Below are 6,517 nucleotides of genomic sequence, written 5' to 3' on the forward strand. Positions count from 1 at the left end.
GTATGGCAGGTAGGCTGAGAGATGAGGACTTGGTGTCTGTTTCACTGCAGGGTCATTCAAGTCCATGCAGAAGCTCTGAGCCAAAGGTCAAAGACTGATTGAGTAGCATCCTGGAAGGACCAGACTTCCATTAAAGATGCCATTGCCTAGGCCAGCCAGGGAAAGGTAGACCTGCTGTCAGGGGGAGTGACTGCTTCTCTTGCACTGTGCTGACGGCTTGGAAGTGGGAGGTGGGGTTTGTATCTACTGTGTTGCTCTGTCGTGAATAATAATCAGAGTGTGGCTGGATGTGGATCTCTGAGTTCTCGCTACTTTATCTGCTATGAGGAACCTGCCCTCTCGGTGATGGCCTGAGAACATTATCCCATGTGACTGTATGATAGCTGTCTGTGTTAGAGAGTAGAGTCAGCATGGACTATGAGGGAGTCTTTGGAAATGAAAGGGAGAGTAAGAATCACTGGCATCTCTTGAATAGTCAGCTATGATTCCACATAGAACTTCAGGATGTCAAGATGGAAGTCGGGTCAACATCTGTTGGTGTTAGAACTTTGCCCATTCAACAGGAACCAGTCATACCCTGGGCCAGGCCAGGTTGTGTGCATGAGTGTGTGAGTAATGAAATCAGAGGAAAGACTGGGGACAATTTGGCAAATAAAGATGGTGGGTGTCTTGGGGAAAGGAAATACAGATGGCAGAATTTCTTGGAAAAAGACAATAAAATCTGGCACTATTCAGGAATGTTAATTTCTTTTTTATACTTTTATTGGTACGTTATAATCTCATACCACAATGTAGTTCTTGTTGACAGTGACACATATGCAGTACTTGGCAGGCTTTCTCCCAGCTCCTTCTCCATCCTCCCCTTCACCACACAGAGTACTGAGATTCACACTGGTATTTTCACATCTGTACACATAGTCAGAGGTAGTAATTCTATTAATGAACCTTACTCTTCCCTCTTTCCTTCCCCCAGACCACCTCCCTCACTCCACTGGAGTTTCTCCTCCATTATCTGAAGCCCCTCTGGTATCTCAATTACTCCTTGGCTTCTCCTGCATATGAGAGAAACCATATGACCCTTCACTTTCTGTGACTGGCTAATTTCACTTAATATAACATTCTCCAGGTACATCCATTTCAATGAAAATAACATTATTTTGTTCTTCTTTATTCTGAGCAAAATTCCATTTTGCATATCTCTCATAATTTTGTAATCCATTCATCTGTTGATGGACACCTAGGTTGGTTCCATAATTTGGCTATTGTGAATTGTGCTGCTATGAACATGGATATGCATATATTACTGCAATTTTCTGATTTCAATCCCTATGGAAAGATACTCAAGAGTGGTATAATTGGGTCATATAGGAAATACCTTCTCAATTTTCTGAGGACTCTCCACACTGATCTCCATAGTGGCTGCACTAATTTTCAATCCCACAAACAGTGGGCTGGTATGTCTGGCGTGATTATGGCAGCTGTAAGATAAGTGGAAAGGAGTTGTAGTAAAAGTAGGGAGGAATATAAGTACAAGTCAGGCTGAGTTTGTTTTAAGATAACTAGGTGGAGATATATAATGCACTGAACCTCAGGAAGGCTCATGGCAAGAGAGGAAGAGAGGGTCTGCTTAGAAATGAAATGTAGCTTCATTAAGGGATGGGTCATCATGATGACCCATCAACTCATGTTCTCTGTAAGCAAGAGAGATATAGCTTCCCAACCATAACAGGGAGCAACCACATTTAGATGTATGTACCAATGCATGGAGCCAGTAATCTGTAGGGCACCATGAAATTTAGGGTCCAAAAGAAAAGAAAAAAGAAAGAAGGAGAAAGAGAGAGAGAGACAGAGACAGAGACAGAAAGGAGGTAGGTTCAGGGATGAACTCCATGATTATAAAACTCACAAATTTACATTCGAGTTATAAATTCATTGTGTTTAGTGTGTGGGGGGGTATTGGAGAATAAACCCGGGGCATTCTACCTCCATACCCTTAATATGTTTTTATTTTGAAATAAGGTCCTGCTAGGTTGCCAAGACTTGAAGGATCTTTGAACCTGTGATCCTTCTGTCTCAACCTCTCAAGTACGGGGGACTATATATATGCACCACCACACACAGCTAATTGTGTCCTTCCCGGATTCAAAGATTGAAGTATTAATTCTAATCCCAAGGAATGTGACTTTATTTGGACATAGGGGTTTTATAGAGATAATCAGAGTAAAGTGAAGTCAGTGAGGTGGACCCCTTTACTTTAGCCATCTGGTATGGCTAAAGTCTTGTAAAAACAGGAATATTAGATACAGTGTTATGTACAGAGAGAAGACAGTGTGAAGAGACACTGGGAGAAGATGGCCATTTACAACCCAAGAAGACAAGTCTTCAATAGATACCTCCTTCAGGAGCCACAGAAGGAAACAGCCTTGCCCATACCATGACCTAGGACTTCTATTTTAGCCACTCAGTCTGCGATATTTTGTTATGACTGCGCAGCAAACTGGCACACTTATGTAATGCTAAAAGCAATACTGTGGTCAGGGAGAGATTATTTGTTTATTTTGTTTTCTGAAGAATGAGGAAACCAATGATGGATGACATACTCATGTAGTTGCATGAAGCCCAACCCTGCTGACCCCAGAATGTCTTTTTCCTCGGCTCTCATCATTCCCGGTGTCCCTCTAGTATCATATTTTAACTCAGTGTTCTAATCCTTGGTCCTGTGCTATCAAACTTAGCTTAGTATCTGTCATTCTGTCATCCCTGTGTTCTTAGAGCCTAGCATATAGCATGGCTCACAAGAATCATGCTTTCTTTTTATTTATTTATTTATTTTTTATTTTTGGTGGTACTGGGGTTCCTGGAAGCCCTTCTACCTCTGGGCTACACTCCCAGACCTATTTTTACATTTTTATTTGGAAACAGGGTCTCCTAAGCCAGCGCGCGCGGCTGGCTTCGAACCTGCGCGATCCTCCTGTCTCTGCCTCCCAAGCGCGGGGATTACAAGCGTGCGCCACCACGCCCGGCCCTCATGCTTTCTTTTTAAATAAATGAATTAGTTCATGAAGGAATAGAGTTCATGTGGAAAGGTGAATGGATGAGTCTTCATTCAAACTCTTGTTGTAGGTGACCATTATAATCTGAACTAATGTACAAAACAGAAAGAGGGACAGAAGAAGGCTGGGGATACAGTAGTGTTCCAGGAAGCCCAATGGCAGGGTCAGCCATGATGCAGAAGTGACAGAGCCATGGACTGTGAGTTGTCAGCCTGAGTTTCTCCCTTCTTCTGCATCCACTCATCCAGCAGATATTCACTGAAGCCCTGGTGCTGCCAAGCACTTTTCTTTTCTTTTCCGGGTCTAGGAATGGAACCCAGGGGCATTTGACCTCCAAGCTACACCCCCTGCCCTATTTTGTATTTTTTATTTTGAAACAGGGTCTCACTAAGTTGCCAAGGGCCTCACTAAGTAGCTGAGGCTGTCCACAAACTGTGATCCTCCAGTCTCAGCCTCCTGAATGCTGGGATTACAAGTGTGTGCCACCACGCCCGGTACTTTTCTAGACGCTGGCTATAGAGCCATTAATCAACAGAAACACTCACTCCCTGTCTTTGTGAAGCTCAAGTTTACATGGTGGTCAGGGCATTTCTGCCCTTCCTGCGTGACATATCATAGGTCATGTCTGTGTGACATATTGAATTCTATTCTGAGAATATAATTATGACAACATGGCCACAATGTCCACCTGGTCCTGTCAACTACAGATGGATTGAGGAAGGATTTTAGGGTCTACCTGTTAGGGGAATAAAAATCTGAAAGAAGGGTGAGACTGATGTGTGAAAATGTTTTTAATACAGTCAATGAATGAATATATTAATGTGAGGAAGAGTGGATGGAGCCAGGCGTGGTGGTGCACACCTGTAATCCCAGTACTAAGGAGGCTGAGACAGGAATATCACAGGTTTGCAGCCAACCTCAGAAATTTATTGAGGCCCTTCCTACAACTTAGGGAGACCCTGTTTCAAAAAATAGGGTTGGTGGTATAGCTCAGAGGTACAACGTCCCTGGGTTAAATCCCCTGTACCTCCCCCACACAGAGAAAGAATGAATGGATGTATTCCTTCATTTATTTGATACCTGTTTATTGAGCACTTATTGTTTGTGTCTTGCTAGGGATTGCTAGCAATTGCTCTGAATTGCTAGGGATTAGTTGTAAACAAATACAGTTCCTGTTCTGAAGCTAATGAATCTGAACAAGGAATTGTTTGCTTGCATTCTTTAAAGAGGCTACTCTATGTTACCTGGTCACATTCATCATAGAAACTTCTTTTGTCCTTTAATCCAGTGCTGGAGCTGGCCAGTAGAAACCCTTAGCCCCCAGCTACATGACTTTGATTTTTACAATCCACTCATATTTACCCTTCAGGAACCCTGTATCAGGCATCTATTCTGATGGCTTGGTGCCCACAGCAAGTTGATGCCTGTTAAGGATGATCTTGGGCACTGCTATTTGTTCAATCTAATTGAACAAATTAGAACTAATCTAATTGATTTCCTAACATAGCCAATAATAGATGTAGTGAATAATTAAAAGTTTCAGTATTATAAGAGCTAGAAATATTTGGCTGAAATTGCTGTCAACAGAAATTGAAAAGTGATTCAGTACCATGCATAATATTATTTATGCATATGGGAAATATCTATTTATTGAGTCTACAAATCATCTAATGGCCACCACTGTAATGGGAATATCACTAGAGAAGACTGTAATGGTTTGCTATTTCAACTCAGAAATATCTCAGAAAAGAGGATCATTCAGCTGTAAACAACTACATCAAACAAAAGATCATGCTGGGCATGGTGGCACACACTTGTAATCCCCGCACTGGGGAGACTGAGACAGGAGGATCACGCAGGTTCGAAGCCAGCCTCAGCTGGTTTAAGAGACCCTGTTTCCAAATTTAAAAAAATATAAAAAATAGGTCTGGGAGTATATCCCGGAGGTAGAAGCCCCTTGGGTTTCATCCCTAGTACCACCAAAAACAAAAAACAAAACAAAACAAAAAGATCATAATCTCCCCAAACCACCAAATAACCTGGAAGTCATTAGTATAACAATTTGAATAATAAAATATTGGCTCTTTTTTGACTAATTTTCTATAGCCAAATAGTTCTCATATTTGCCTCCCTTCTGCTGATAATAATTTGACCTTCTCAAAGAAAGTGATCAGTCTTGGCACCTCCTGTCCCCAGAGTTGTCCCTCACTGTCACAACTTTGAGTAAGTACGCGTCTCCCACATGTCAGAGGAAGAAGGATGAGGGCAGAACTTGACCTTGGAGTCCTGAGTTGATTTACCTAAAGGAGAATATTTGAAGGAGAACAACAACAACAGAAAGAATAGGGTCTCAAAAGATGAAGAGGATCCAGGTGTGGTAGCACATGTTTGTAATCCCAGCATTTGAGACTGAGACAGGAGAATTGCAGGTTCAAGGCCAGCTTCTGAAACTTAGTAAGAGACTGTTTCAAATTTTAAAAAATATTTAAAAGAGCTGGGTGTGTAACTTAGAGGTAGAATGTCCCTGGGTTAAATCCTCAAAAAAAAAAAAAAAAAGAAGAGGAGAATTTACTAGGTACAGGGTGATGCATTGCAGGGTGAGCACCAACAGTCATAGAAACCACATATAAAGCGCAACATATAGGGACAGGTTCATGTTCAAGTTCCTCACCCTCACTTTTTCTGATTCCCTCCTCCAAGTTCAAATCCAAGAGCAGAATTCAGAAAGTAAAACATAAAGATGTCTCTGGATTAAAAGGAAACAGCCTTTAATCCAGCTCTCCCCAGGGGCCAGGAATCTCATTCTTAACTGCTCTCAGACCCTTAAAAAATTCTTTTCCAACGCTCTCCTCTTCTGGGCTATCTCCTGACTATTAGCATAGTGTGTAGGCCATAGGGCCAGAGCTCTTCTTTTTTTCCTCCTAAATCCATGGCCCTGTCCAAACCAAGGACAAAGGGGCACATAACCTGTTATGTAGAATGCTGCTATTTGCCAACCTTCTCCCATTTCTTTACTCAGTCTCAGGTTTCTAATTCCCTGTTCCTGTGAGACTCAGGACACTGGAACCTTTCTTGGGCTGTGGTTCTGCAAAAGTTATTGACAGTAAGATAAAACATTCTTGTTGGACCATACAAAACTTGAACTAGGAAATAATGAAAGGGGAAGTTTTATGCTTGCCTATCTGAAATAACTACTACTGCAAGAAATTTCCTAATGTTTTCATGTACCCCATGCTTTGTCTGCCATATATATATATATATTATGCATAATATATATATATTATGCATAATATATATATATTATGCATAATATATATATATTATGCACATATTGAGTGACAACATTTATCTTTAATGTTGTGGGGGACTGGAGCTGTTCAGATAAAGTCCTCTTAACAGAACACCTGTACAACAATGGTAGCCCCAGAGTGAGCCCAAGCCAGCTCCTGCCTCAGGTCTCAAAG

This window comes from Muscardinus avellanarius, assembly GCF_963383645.1.
Source record: "Muscardinus avellanarius genome assembly, chromosome: 3".
NCBI classification, from domain to species: domain Eukaryota; kingdom Metazoa; phylum Chordata; class Mammalia; order Rodentia; family Gliridae; genus Muscardinus; species Muscardinus avellanarius.